General features: G+C 42.8%; 1 protein-coding gene across 5 annotated transcripts in view; it reads left to right on the forward strand.

Moving 5' to 3' along the window:
• The window catches only part of SETBP1 (SET binding protein 1), a 370,608-nt gene that overhangs the window by 34,745 nt on the left and 321,055 nt on the right, over window positions 1-14,808 (forward strand). The gene's annotated exons all lie outside the window — the stretch shown is intronic.

Raw genomic sequence — 14,808 nt, forward strand, 5'->3', positions numbered from 1 at the left:
GTGCTGAACTTCTAGATGCCTGGCTTTCTTTCTGGCTTCATTTCTAACTGATAGCCGACCTTTGCTCCCAATATCAGACCTGCGTCAGAGTCCTCTCTGTCTGGGCCTGACTGCTGCATAGCAGTGGCTGCTTCTGCTCATCTCATCTCATCTAACACAGGGCAACATGACTACTCCTTGGAGATTCTCTTCTTCAGAAGAGCACAGCCCTGCTGGTGATGGGGGATGGGGCTAGCCTGCCAGCAGTGGAGGCAGAGCTGGAGGGGAGGACACATATTTGAGAAGATGATCCAAGTCAAATCAAGAGAACATCAGAGGAGGACCCACAGTCACATACTGCCTTCTGTTGTCATGTTTTTTTTCCGAGGAGCTCTGCCCGAGCCTAAGAGGGCAGTGTGATTTGGTGTGTGTTAGAGAGTATCAGTGCCATGTGCACATACATGAATGCATGAGTCCGGCCTCTGGGAAGATAGCTATTGTATGTGATGCCATAGAGCCCTGGCTAGCAGCAGGAGATTAGTCTCTGCCCCTCACCGCCTGTGTTTCCTAACTGCCTCTTATTCTTAGGGCTCACATCTTGAAATAAAGGCTGAAGCAGGAGATACTGAAGTCTTTCCCAACTCTGATATTCAAGTAAGTCCCCATATAAATACTGATTCAGTTAACTAGGAGACATATTAAAATATGGACTTGAATTGATCTGATCATGAGTATAGTAATGTGAGTAGTTTTTTGAATAGATGTGAAATGCATGTTTATTGGAGAAAAAAGCAGGCGTATTCTGCCACCCTTGATTTATTGACTAGGAGTGAAAAAGGAGGGAAATCAAACAGGCACCTGGGCAGGTGACAGGGGGCAAAGCCATTGCTCCCAGTTTATTCCGACGTGTTTGACATCCAAAGAAGCCCCCCCTTCATGTCTTATTGGGGAGGCTAGGCCTAAGCATGACGGTTGTCTTGGCCAGATGCTGGGGCATGTGAAGAATCCAGAGGAACATGGAGAAAGAGCAGAGGATTGAATGGGCCTTGAAGGAAGCAGAGGCCATGAGCAGGAGGGAAAAGTAGCCAGGGCATTGCTTGAGCCTTTGTTCAGGGATGGGGGTCAGGGAGTATGCCTTGAACCCCTTGGGCTGGAAATCTGGAATGCATTGAAATCTTGTGGGTGTGGGGAGGAGCAGATTAGGGAGATCTGACTTTTTCCTGAGTGTGAGAAGAAAGATTTGGTGCCTCTCCACATTGGGGAGAAGAGAATGGGGGAGTCTGCAGAGAGTTGCTTTAGGAAATCACAATAGAGCAGCATCAGAGGGATACCAGCCTAGAGTGGACAAGAAGCAGAGGTCCACTGCAGAAACCAATGAAGAAGAGACCATGTGTCCTTGGTTTTTGCTACCACACTGAAGAGGCCGAAAGAGGCTTCGGGCAGGTAAGAAGGAACCACTTTCAGCATTTTGATTCCTGTGACTTAGAGACAGATATTTTCTTAAGAATCTGTTGATTGTGTTAGAGACACTTATGAGAAGCTGATTAGAAAGTGCCTGGAGTGATAGAGAGCCTAAGTTATGCACAAAGGTCCTAAATTCAGCTTTTTTTTTGCCTTGGAGTTTTGTTTCCAGCTGTCTGTTTTGTTTTCTGCTATGCTTTGCACCCATTCCTCTGCCACTGCTGAGTTCTCCAGCTCAGGACTGGACTCACTGCCTTTCCACCCCTTCTCCAGACAAGGGGAATGGGAGGAAAAAAAGCCAGCATATGTTTGCTCCCACTGCCATCTTCTCTCAACCCTTTTTCAATTGTGGTCTACTCATATACAATGAGGAGGAACAAGTTGCACTTTTTTGTGTGTGTTAGAAAGGAATGAAAACGTATATGGCCACGATGGGGAATTTCCCCCACCCTCAGACGGTAGGGGAACAGGGCAGTGGTGTGAAAGAATGAATTAGTTATGGCAAATCTTGTTAGTGTCCATTGTAAGCAGAGAAGCTAAGCCATCTGTGGCCACTTGCAAAATTGTTCCTTGTTTGTTCAGGCTCCCCACCGAAGCAAATCTTTGTGGCTTCTGATAATTTGCATACTGTCACTTGTTTGCCAACTGGAGGGTGTCTGGACATGTGTTTGTGAGAGGGCATCTGAGTGGACATGTATGTGTGTCTTGGCATGCTGTGACATTGATGTCTGCGGGGCTGGTATAGATGGGGCTCTGGGCTTAGAAGGAGAGAGAAGAATCCTGGGAGATCCAGTTCATGTTGTTCTGGGGCATTTCTAGTCAATATCTCCAATGGCCTTTTGTGCTCCTACCCCTTACTTCTCCAAGGAGTCCCCTGCTGCTCTGATTTCTCTCCCATCTTTGCGTCAACTTTTATTTTGATTAAAGTATAGTTGATTTACAATGTTCTGTCAATTTCTGCTATGTAACAAAATGTATGTGTGTGTTTGTGTGTGTGTGTACACATTCTTTTTCTGATGTTATCTTCTATCACAAGTGATTGGATATAGTTCCTTGTGCTGTACAGCAGGAACTCATTGCTTATCCACTGCAAATACAATTGTTTGCATCTGCTAACCCCAGACTCCCAGGCCATCCCACTCCCTCCCTCTCCCCCTTGGCAGCACCTCAACTTCTGAGCTGTTAATTGGTGGTGTGTGTTCTGTAAGAGGAAGAACACATTTAGGGCAGTTTCCATCCTAGTTAAAAGTTGAGAGAGATGTCTTAGGGTGATGTACGCCACCAGTGTAATCAAATCGTTTTATGTCCAAGATACTGTTGTTTCACCTCCAGATCATTCTCTGAGTGTTTACAGTGAACCTACTGGAGACAAGAGGTGTCATGATGCTGTAGAGATCTAAGACTGAGTGACCTCCATTACCACTGTCCATAGGGAGTTTCCATGGAGTAGAAGTGATGCATGAGGTGCACCACATGCTCTGTGGATGGGATGATCAAAGGTCTGACAGTCATGGGTGGATGGGTGGTTATTTGGTCCAGTGACCCCTGAAGGCTTTCTGCCTGAGGGAGTGTGGGAGACAGAAGATTGTGTAGGGTGTGTGGTCAGCAGGACGCTCGTGCCAGAGTCCTAGGATGTCCATGCTGGCATCCTAGGAAAAATGGTGAAGACCCATCTACAAAAATTAAGTGGCAAGGATGCTCCTTTTGCTTATCATCACACCATTCTATGGGAGGGATGATGTAATGAGATAATCTGGGACAAAATTTGGTATTCCTCTGTGTTTCAGTCAAACAGCACCAGTAATTTATTTTCTCTCTGATGCTGGCAACTTATGTGGCCACTGCACCTTTAATTTCCCCTTTGAAAAAAAGGACATCCTGCTTTACCTTCTTTTCTTCTTCTCACTTTCCTTTATACTGGGCAAAATCTGTTCATAAAGAAAGTCGGTGCTTTTATCTCTTCAGAAGACCCCTTTTTTTATACTGTAGGGGGCATTCACCACATCCATTGGAGTGGGTCAGACTGCTTCCAGTGCTTGATGGATACACATAAAGAATATTAAAGCTGAAAGAGACCTTGAAGATCATCAGAGCAATCTTCCTTTTACAGATGAGGACAGAGTCCAGATCAGGATGTCTCCTGATTTGTCCAAGATCACACGGCCAATCAGTGACAGTCTGGAAAAAAACATCCTTTCTAGTCCTCATAAGGCTGGGTGCTCAAAAAAGACAGGACACTGGATTACTGTGGCCACTCATTGCCACTGCATGGAAGTCAGCCTGCCTATTTGCTTGGTGCATTTTATTACAGCTTGGCACTTCTCTCTTGAATCCCCCTGAACCGACATGGCTCTGTCTAGGAGAAGCTTATAAAGGCGGCTTTATTCCTAGATGCCCTGTACATGCAGCATTCAGAAAAGAGCGGCTGAAAATGGGTGTGGGGCAGGGAGAAAACATTTGTCTTTTAATACTGGCCTGACATGAAAGCCTCACTGGCAGGCACTTTGAGAACCCAGCTAAATAATGGTTGCAGCCAAGACAAAACATAAAACTGACCCACTAGTTATGTGGTTACTTAAACATGATTTACCCTGCATTATGCTGGCTGGGACCTGGGGGTCTCATTTCTAATGAGTCAAGAGACAGCACAGTTCATTGCATTGGAAGGTATGCTATTGGACTGCAGACTGGTCATTGCAAAAGAAAAGGTCCTTAAATATTTCCCACTTTGCCCCTAAACTTGCAGAAATACATGGAATAGCACAGCTCATGTGTTGGTGGACGCAGGCAAGGATGGGATGGATGGTAAGTGTGAGTGGTTCCAGTGTGGGATGCGGGCTGGAGATGATTAGCCGGAACCAGAGTCCTTGCACTGATTGGGAGAAGGAGGCACAGGGATTTGGAAGGGAACTGTTAAGCGATTTAGCCAAACATGCAACGCTCTGCATCCTCAGTGCCCCGGTGGACACAATCGCCATCTTACGTGCACATCTGACAGCCAACCCTGAGCCTCTAATCTTAGTGACCTGCCCACTTGAGGTAGTAAGAATGTAGAAGTGGTTAGAGGAAAAAAAAAAAAAAAAAAAAAAAGGCTCCGAAGGTTGGGAGGCCAAAATTAGGCCAGTGACAGTGGAAGCCCAGCTATAGGAAGAATCCTGCCCACCCTGATGTGCAGATGTGTCTAATTATCTTTTGATCATACGAGCAGATCTCCTTTGACTCTGATTGATTTAGGGGTGTTGCCATATTTCTCTCTAGTTAAACATAATAGTCAGAGAAGTCAGCTCTGGGGTGGAGTATCTGAGCTGGAAAGATGAGAAGGTAAAGCCTGGAGGATTTGAAAAGGGCAGGGCCAAAGGTTAAAGGAGAAAGGTTAGCAGCAGGCAAAGACCCAGAATTGAAATATTTGCTAAAGGCTGACAGGCAACAGAATAGAGGCAGACAAGTGGCAAATTCCTGTTTTCTCCTCTAGATGAGAAACTATTTTGAGTGGTATTCAGTCAGGCCACATAATGCATGGGGGTGGGGGCTGGAGATGGAGAGAGAAAACATGAAGGAGAGAGACTATATTAAATTACGCAGGAAGCCAAAGTGACTACAGAGTTCAGGGAGCAGTGTAATGTGCCATCCTCCCCTGCCTCCTGGTTTGGGCAGCTCAGCATTTATTTCTTCACTCACTCATCCAGCACGTGGTCATGAGGGCCTGCTTAGGTGGAGGGGTTAGTAGTTGCCCCTGGGAGCTGGCATCAGACAAAGAAGAGGCGCGTCCTTCCTCTCAATGGTAGACAGGTGCACACGCAGGCCAGGAGATTGCAAAGCAATGTGTCACTTTGGTTCTGTGCTGTTAAGGTTGTTTTCTTTTAAAACCTAAATCTTACAGTCACCTGTATCTGCTCACGGTTTAGTGAATACTTTTATATAACCTTGCATCTAAGGAAGGATATAAAGTGGTCATCCGAGTGGTCCGGCTATCCCAGGGTGTTATTTCCTAGTGGGGTACCCTGCACTGACCAGAGAATTATATAGCAGGGCTGGGCTGCCCTGTGTGTGGATGGGAGAGTCTGGGCATGGGAAGGGGTTAGGAAGTGAAGCAGTTGTTTCTTGACTCAACCAGAGCCAGCTGCTCCTTCTCCCTGCTCCGTCCTATCTGCTTATGCTTGTGAGAATGGCTGCAGTGCTCAGGGGTGCAAGTTCATTTAGGTTTCCTGGATGACGGTGAGCAGCCCTGGGAGTTTAATTGCTGGAGTATTTACAGATGACAAGAATGTAGGACTGGGAAGGCCGTGAGGGTCATGTTGCAGAGGGCAGCCCACAGAAGTTAAATGACGTCCCCACCGTACCTTCTGAGGTTGTGGCAAAGTTGGACCTGGCCTCAGCCCCCTGACTCCCCAGCCAACTTTGGGTTCACTGCCACTTCTTCCAGGAAGTGATGACTCAGAGTATTTTCATCAGTATTTACCCCTACCCCTCCTCCAATTTCTTCCCACAGCCACCAAAGCCAATAATAGACCAAAGCAGTTTCAATTTTAGGCAATTTCCTTTTTTACTTAGAAATCTATGGTTAGAAAGGGTACCAGGGTGGTGACAGTGCCTGGGGGTGGGGAGGGAAGTGTGAGAAGCTTCAAAGGGGGTGGGTTGCTTCTGGTTCTCAGGTAGCCTGGAGGAAATCAGAGCTGGGTACCCTCATGGAACCTTGAGTAGGTCACTGAAAGATTCCTTCCACTCTCAAGTTTTTTTTTTTCTTTTTAATTCAGGAGAGAATTTCCCCCCTGTCAATTCAGGGACCACCCTAAAGCTTCATAAAATTCTTATAAAAGTTTAAAACTTTAACAATTAATTAGTGTGAATTGTTACAAATTAATTTGTAAGTGACCTTTTAAGCTTTTGGTTTCAGTTCGTTCCAAAAAGTCCTTGAAACAAACTTTCTTTTCAAGGAAGGTAGAAATTTTGCTTTGTCACAGGCTCTAAAATTGGAAATTATTAAAAGAGATTATGAATAAGTTAATAATAATTGCTAAGTGGGCAGTTAGTTAGCTTACCAAATGGCATATAGCTTGTGTATAAGAAAGTTAATATATGAAGTCAGCTCGGTCTGATTTTAAAGTTCAGTTTCTTAATCCTAAAACTATATGGTTCTCCCATTTGCAGTTCAGAGGTCATAATATCAGTAACATCAATATGTAATTGCTTTTTAATTTAAATTTGCTTTTAAATTTCATGAAGTGTTTGATTCCAAGTGGATTGCACCTGACTTCTTTTTTTTAATGTTTAAGGTATACGAAGATTTCACAAGGCCTTGTTTTAACAAATGGCCTCAGACCACACAGTTTTGTCCTCTGTTCCATAATTTGTGTTTGGAACAGTATGTGGAGAAGAGCTCATGATGAAAGGGCCCAACTCAGTTGTTGGTGTGACAGCCATGTTCCCACTCTGGTTTCTGCTTTCACATTCTCGGGTCAGCTAGGGAGATAAATTCCTTTGCTATTGATCTTAGTGAGGAGGAGGGGATGTGGAGGTGATGACTGTCAGAGGACCTTGGGAGTTTTAAAGCATTATCCAAGTGTAAGAATAGAACCTGTTAACAGCTTTTTTTTTTTTTTTTTTTTTTTTTTAGCAGTCTGAACATGCTTCAGTCTCACTTTTCAGATCCTTCTCTTTGAGATGTTTTACTAGAATATTCATTTCGGTAACTAGAATGAAGCCTATTAAGTTGGAATGTTTGGGTCACTCAGTGTTTTAGCGCTCAGGAAGAGTTATATATGTTTGACTCAAATTTTTGGTCAGGATGTAGGTAGGGATATGTGCTTGTGTGTGTTGTATTTATTTTGGTTCCCATCAAAACCAATCTTTTAAGGTTTTACTGTCCATGTCCTTATTCCTGTTGCCCACCTTGGGGTAAGAGATTATTATAAATGCTGTCTCTTGAAGTTCATATATTCAAGGGCTTTATCATCCTTTCCTTTTCATTGGAAAGCATTTTAAGGATTTGTTGCTGAGTGTTTTGTGTGGCTTATGAAGATGCACTTAGATAAGAAACTTGCTGTTCTAGAGGCAGTCTGTGCACTGAAGGCCAGAATCCCCTTTGAATTCAGGAGAGTGGCTAGTAGGCAGACTCCCTCTATGAGCTCTGTTAGTGGTTTCCAACAATATGATTTGAGGTATACAGATTGTTCCCTCCAAGTGCCTCGAGAACAAGAACCGCTGAAGCAATGCCTATTGTGTCTTCACCAAGCTCTCAAAACACCTTAAATTTGAAATCTCCATCACATTTGTAAAACTGGACCCTTGCAGGTGAAATGGATCCATGCTGATATTCCCAACACACACATAGCTGGCCTCTATTTGTGAGTGGCCTTTCCCCTGTTGAGTAGTTCCAGGCTTGGATGCTATTTCCCTTATCAGGTTAAAGTTTTCCTCTTTGTAACCTTGCCCTTTAATCCTATCTAACCCTAAAATGTAGACACTATGCTAGAGACTTTTCTAAGACCTGAAACTAAACCCAGATCTCTTGTATCCAGTAAAAAAGAGACTTAATTCGAGGGAGATCCTGAGAAATACCATTAATGCATTCCCTAGTTTGTTCTGTTGCCAGTAATGAGGTCCAGTCTACAGAATGAATGAAGGCTATCTCAGAAAAAAAAATCAGTCTTCTTTTCTCTCATTCAAGACTCATTACTTAAGGATATCCTGATTCTGAGAGACCGAATCGTGGACCTCCTCTCCACTGTGATCACATTGGTACAGCTTGGCTGCTTTACTCCGAATCCTATGTTGTACTGTCTGATTTATTCCAGTGAGCGGGGCAGTCAGGGGATAGGGAGAAGTAGAAACCTTTGGTATGTTTAGTAGCTATTCACTATTAGAAACTTGTGATTCTCAGAACTGGTCATCTCTCTGAATGTCATCACATTTCTCTGTGCTGGATTTATTTGCAGTCTATTAAAAATTACAGAAGGCGTGCATGTTTTGGGAAGTGCACTGCTTTAAAGTACAAGTAATCAAATTTAAGGTGCATCCAGGTACCTATTATTAATGTCATAGTGATCATTTATTTATTCCACTAACAATCGATAAGTTTGGGTTCTGAGGAATTCATTGCTCTTAGTGTTGAGAATATAACATCAAATAGGACATGTCATCTTCCTTCAAGAATCATACAAACTAACACAAACCATAGCAATATATTTTTTTGGATCTGTTTTCTAAAGCAAAGTAGCTAAAAGCAAAAATACAAAATGGAACCTAGTTAAACTTAAAAGCTTTTGCACAGCAAAGGAAACCATTGACAAAATGAAAAGACAACCTACTGAATAAGAGAAAATATTTGCAAATAATATGACTGGTAAGGGGTTAAAATCCAAAGTATATGAATAGTTCATCATACAACTCAACATAAAAAAAAAAAATCAGTTAGAAAATGGGCAGAAGACCTGAACAGACATTTTTCCAAAGGAGACATACAGATGGGCAATAGGCACATGAAAAAATGCTCAACCTTGTCAGTCATCAGAGAAATACAAATTAAAACCACAATCAGATACCACCTCACACTGGTCAGACTAGCTATCATCAGAAAGAACGTAAATAACAAATGTTGCTGAGGAATGGGAGAAAAAGGAACTCTTGGGAAAGTAAATTGGTGTAGCCATTGTGGAAAACACTATGGAGGATTCTCAAAAAATTAAAAATATAACTACCATATGACCTAGCAATTCCACTGCTAGAAATATATATAAATAAAACTAAAACACTAATTTGAAAAGATAAATGCACCCCAGTGTTCATAGCAGCATAATTCACAGTTGCCACAATATAGAAGCAATCTAAGTGTCTACTAATAGATGAATGGATAAAGAAGGTGTGGTATTATGTAATGGACTATTACTCAGCCATAAAAAAATAAATGAAATTTTGCCACTTGCAAAACATAGATGAACTTGGTGGGTTTTATGCTAAGTGAAATAAGTCAGACAGAGAAAGACAAATATTGTATTGGTATCACTTAAATGTGAAAATCTAAAAAATACAATAAACTCATAAATATAACAAAAAGGAGACAGACTTACAGAGGTAGAGAACAAGCTAGTGGTTACCAGTGGGGAGAGGGAAAGGGGAAGGGCAAGAATAGGGCAAGGAATTAAGAGGCACAAACTATGTATAAAATAAATAAGCTATACATCAAATCCATGAATTTCATTTCTATGGAAAGGTTCATTTGTGCCATGTATTAGATTCCAGATATAAGTGATAGCATATGGTATTTGTCTTTCTCTTTTTGACTTACTTCACAGAATGGATTAGCAATGAGATCCTGCTGTGTAGCACTGGGAACTCTGTCTAGTCACTTATGATGGAGCATGATAATGTGAGAAAAAATAATGTATACATGTATGTGTAACTGGGTCACCATGCTGTACAGTAGAAAATTGACAGAACACTGTAAACCAGCTATAATGAAAAAAAATAAAAATCGTTATATTAAAAAATAATAATAAATAAATAAGCTATACAGATGTATTGTACAACCTAGGGGATTTAGCTGATATTTATAGTAACTATACATGGAATATAACCTTAAAATTTTTGAATCTCAGAGTTCCCACTGTGGCTCGGTGGGTTAAGAACACGACTTGTGTCCATGAAGATGCAGTTCTATCCCTGGCCTCACTCAGTGGGTGAAGGTTCCTGTGTTGTCACTAGCTGCAGATTTGGTCACAGATATGACTTGGATCTGGCATTTCTGTGCCTGTGGCCAGAAGCTGCAGGCCACAGCTGCAGCTCCAATTCGACCCCCGGCCTGGGAACTTCTAATATGCCACAGGTGGGGCCCTCAAAAGACAAAAATTTTAAAATTAAAAAAAAAATGTGAATATCTAGTGCTTACACCTGAAACACATAATATTATACATCAACTATATGTTAAAAAAGAATCACATAAACATGAGTGAGATTAGCAAATAAAGTGGAAATTATAAAAGAATATGCTGAATGCACTGAACAGAAAGCTTCAGGGCTAGAAGAGAAGGTAACCCTTGGAGCATGTTTTGAGGAGCAAGAGGTGTCAGTTGAACTAAGAAGGAGATGGACCTTCCAGAAGAAATAACGGTTTTGACAAATCATATTAAAAAATAATAAATAAATAAGTAAGCTATATGATTTAGTTAGAGGAATTACAAGTTGTTCTGCTCGAATTAGTGATACAAAGTGTGTGTTGGGAGCAGAGGTGGGGTCTGAGAAGTGAGAAAAATGCAGATAATGACTAATACTCATTGCATCCTTATCATGTGCTGGATAGGATTCTAAGCCCTTCACATGTATACCTCATGTCATGCCCAGAAACCCTAGAAGATAATTACTAGTATTATTTCCTCCTTGCAAATGAGGGAACTGAGGCACTTCTGGAAGCACTGAGCCATTTGTCTGTCACTGTACCAGGAAGAGGTGGAGGTTGGAATTGAACCTGTGAAGTCTGGCGCTAGAGTTCACTCTTTGCATCAAATGTTCTTGGGCCTTGTGTATGAGGAGGTGGAACATTATCCTGAAAACTCTGATTTATTTTTGATACAGAAATTACACAGACAGAATTATGTTCTGGGCAGGTCACATGGTGGAGAGACATGTGGAGAGCAGACCATAGGGGAGAGAGATTGGAAGCCTTTGGCATAGTCTAGGTGAGACATGATAAAAACCTGAACACCCTGGTGACAGGAGACGTCATCAGAAGTAAATTGATTCAAAAGGCATTAAGCAAGCAGAATCTGTGGAACTCTGGCTAATGGGATGTAGCTGTTGAGTGAAAAGGTGGAATTTAAGTTATCTCCTAGGTAAATGGATATCACCATTCATAACGAAAAGCTGGTTAGGGGAAAGAATGCTAAGGTGTATGATTCCTGTTTGAGTTTCAAGTTTCAAGGGAAGTCGTGGGTGTGGTTTAATCTGCCTGGGTAACTTGTAGAGTCTGAGGGCTGTGGAAAGACCATGGGGATTAAAGACATTTAAGAGATAAGCAGAAGAAGAATTTTTGCAAAGCGTGACCAGGCCAGAGCAGGAGAAACTCCAAGAGCCCCAGGAATGTGTGCTTATGTAGCACAGGCCTTAGTAACATTGCTCACTGTGACTTTTGGAAGCCTGTTTCCAGTGGAGTTTGGGGATCAGAAGCCTGTGAATAAGGGATGCAGAAACTGCTGTGTAGACCAATCTTTCCAGAAGCATGCCTATAAAATCAGGTACAACTGTGTATCCATGTGAGTCAAGTTCTTCAAAAAAAAAAAAATTTGTGGAACATTTGCAGAACCCTAGAATAGTTAGGCTGGGACATAATCTGCCCTTGGTCTATGGGTGGAACTAAATATCAGTCTCTGGACACATAGTGAATACGACTTGCTTTACTGTGTTCAGGTCTGGGCCTGGTACTGTAGAGAAAGAAGGTAAATTATATAATTATATAATTTATAACCTATAAGTTATATATGTTCTGCCTTCAAGCAATTTTTATTCTAGTTGTAGGCTTAAGACCAACATGGGAAACTAGGAGAAAAAGTAAGATAAACTTTCAGTAGGCTGCCTGAGAAGGGAGAGATCACAGTTCGCTGGCATCCTTAAGGATGCAGGGAGTGACTGCTCCATCCTGAACGATGGAGCCGCAGAGAATCCTGGGAGCATGTTGTGAATGTGGATGTGGAGACCTCCCAGTGGTGGTATGTGGGGCCTGAGGGAGGGAGGCAGAGAGGAGCTGTTTCTTCTCGCACTCAAGGCTTTTCTTTTCCCCAGTTGTCTCCTTGACTATGTGCCTTTTTAGAATTTCCTTTTTTTTCCAGGAACTTTTCATGTGCTCACAACCTGTGTCTGTGCACCCAAGAGGGTCTCAAGGTATGACTTCTGCCCACAAGGGGAAGGCATTTTGACATCTGCTACCTGTTTTGCCTCTATTCTCTTTCAGGCTCTCAGTTGATACTTTTTCTTTTGGCCTTGTCCACTGGTCCAAGAGGGACACCAAGAGTTACAATGAGAGAAGATGGTGGGGTTTGGGGAAGAGAAGGCTCAGGTGGTCCCAGGAGTTTGGGATGGTTGGATCATGGTGGGAGCCCTTTATGCAGAAGACATTGTTTACTGCTGTATAGTGAATTGCACTGAAATCTAGTGGCATTAAAAGCCATTTTATTAAGCTGTCCATGTTGTGGATGGGCATAGTGGGAATGGCTCATTCCTGTTCCTCAATGGTCTGGAACTCAGCTAGGATAGCAGGGACAGCATGGGTTTGCTGGGTTTGTGACTAGCTGTAGCTGCTCTTCCCCGCATGATGTCTGCCAGGCATGTCTGCTGCCTGGCCTGGGACAGCTGCAACAGCTGGGGCCGTCTGGGTTCTGCCCTCTCTGCATGGCCTCTCAACATGGCTGACTTGAGTTTCCTCACAGCATGTCAGGCTCAGCATAGTTGGATTTCTTCCCTGATATCCTTCCAAGAGAACTAACTGGGTGGGAGCTTCAAGGCTTCTTATATACTGGCCTCACATTAACAAATGTCATTTCTGCCACATTCCATTGGTCAAGCAAGTCACTCAAGCCAGCCCAGATTATTAGGCTCTGTAAAAGTCCTGCTTTTTCTGCAAAACCCCAGGAGAGAGAGGCACCACATGTCTAATTGATGTGTTCCTGACAGAAAGCAGGGTCCACAGAGAAGTTTTTGAGATTGTCACAGTCCTTGTGTGGAAGGCTTTTGTCCAGTGGCCCTGAATTAAGAGCTAAGAATCCTGGATTCTGGCTCCAGGTTTATCTCTGTCTAACCAAGCTTAGAATAACTTTGAGCTGTGAATTAAAATCCTACTCATAGTGGTTTTATATTTTACTTTACTAGACCAAGACCCTGGATGAATGAAGATATACTGATTATAGAAGATAAAGAATATTTTTCCCTTTCTCTTTCTCTCTCTCTCTCTCTCTCACACACACACACATGCACATGCACACACACAGCCATACCAAGCACACACAAATCCTTTAATTCTTTATAAACTGGATAAAGGGAAAGGGTTGGAACTGACAATAATCAGGCTGATCTTGGTCCAGTTCCTATTTCTGCCACTTGATAAACTCACTGCCTCTCAACCTCCTTTTCCTCATCAGTCAAATGGGGATAATACTGCTTACCTGGTCAGTGTGTTACCAACATGAAATGTAGAAAGTTCCATGTCTGTTGAGACTACTTAAGAATCATCACAATCACTCTGCTTTCTTGCCCTATTAAAAGCCAGAATCTCCATCACGTCTGGCAGGACTACTTTTCCTCTTCCTTATGCCATCTCTGATCCCCCTTCTGACATGTTTTCTTTATTAATGGGGTGTATGTGCCTGTGTGTGTTTGTGAGGTGTGCGCTCTCAGGTTTTGTGCTGGGGCTGTTGGGACCTGTTTGATGTATGATGTGCCTGGTGGGTGTGCATTGTGCTGACCTCCGAGTGGAGGATTTAGATTCAGAACTGACCTAAGGTACTTAATTACCACTTGAGTAGATGATCACATATCCTCATTATGGGAACTGGATGATTGAACTTTGTATCCAAATATGATCTTCTTGGAATTTACCTTACTGTTCCTTGAAGATGAGCAGGTCTATGAGATTCTATTTTCTTTAGCATGCTGCAGCTTGACTGTAGAGGCTGCCTGCCCTATAGCCCCTGCTGTCTTTTGCTTGTGCAATCACAGACTCCTCGCCACAGTAACTTGGTGGGCTGAGCGGACATCCAGCGAAGGAGGAAACCCAAAGCCTGTGTCACAATAGATCAATCAGTAAAGATGTTTGTCAGAATGCATGGCCTGCTGTTTCTCACCCTTGAGCCTTTGACGGGAGCAACCATATCGCATGTTGCATTTATGTAGACCCTTACTACTAGCCACAAGTGCTCTGTAAACATTTCCTATTTAGCTCTCACTGCATATACTGCTGCCTTTCTGAGGTCTTTAATTCAATGAAATAGATTACTTAAAAAAGAAGTGCTGTGCAGCCTCTTAGAACAATAAACAAGAACAGTTCAGGTCTTTTCAGGAACCTTAAGCCAAGGGATGGTTTGTTTTTTTGGTCTCCAGGAAGAGCTGGTACAGAAGGAGGTATTGACCTCGCTGCTTTGGCTGGCACCCACCAGGTCCCTTCCTGGCGCTCACATTCCCCAAGCATGTAACTTAACACCTGTCCTTCTGCAGGCAAACAGAGCTCACAGTGAGGGCCAAGGCCCCTCCTGCGCCGGCCCTCGAAGCAGCACAGCTTGGCACCCTTTCACCTATGATTTCAAACCCTGACAAACCAGAACCAGAGAATACATTTTCCCTCCTAGGATTCTGATTTTAGGCCAAGAAAAAGATTAATCAAAAAAAAAA

Source organism: Sus scrofa, chromosome 1 (assembly GCF_054392235.1).
Source record: "Sus scrofa isolate SSC_HxYL_T2T_F1_AM1 chromosome 1, Sscrofa_HxYL_maternal_Yorkshire_Landrace_v2.0, whole genome shotgun sequence".
Lineage (NCBI taxonomy): Eukaryota > Metazoa > Chordata > Mammalia > Artiodactyla > Suidae > Sus > Sus scrofa.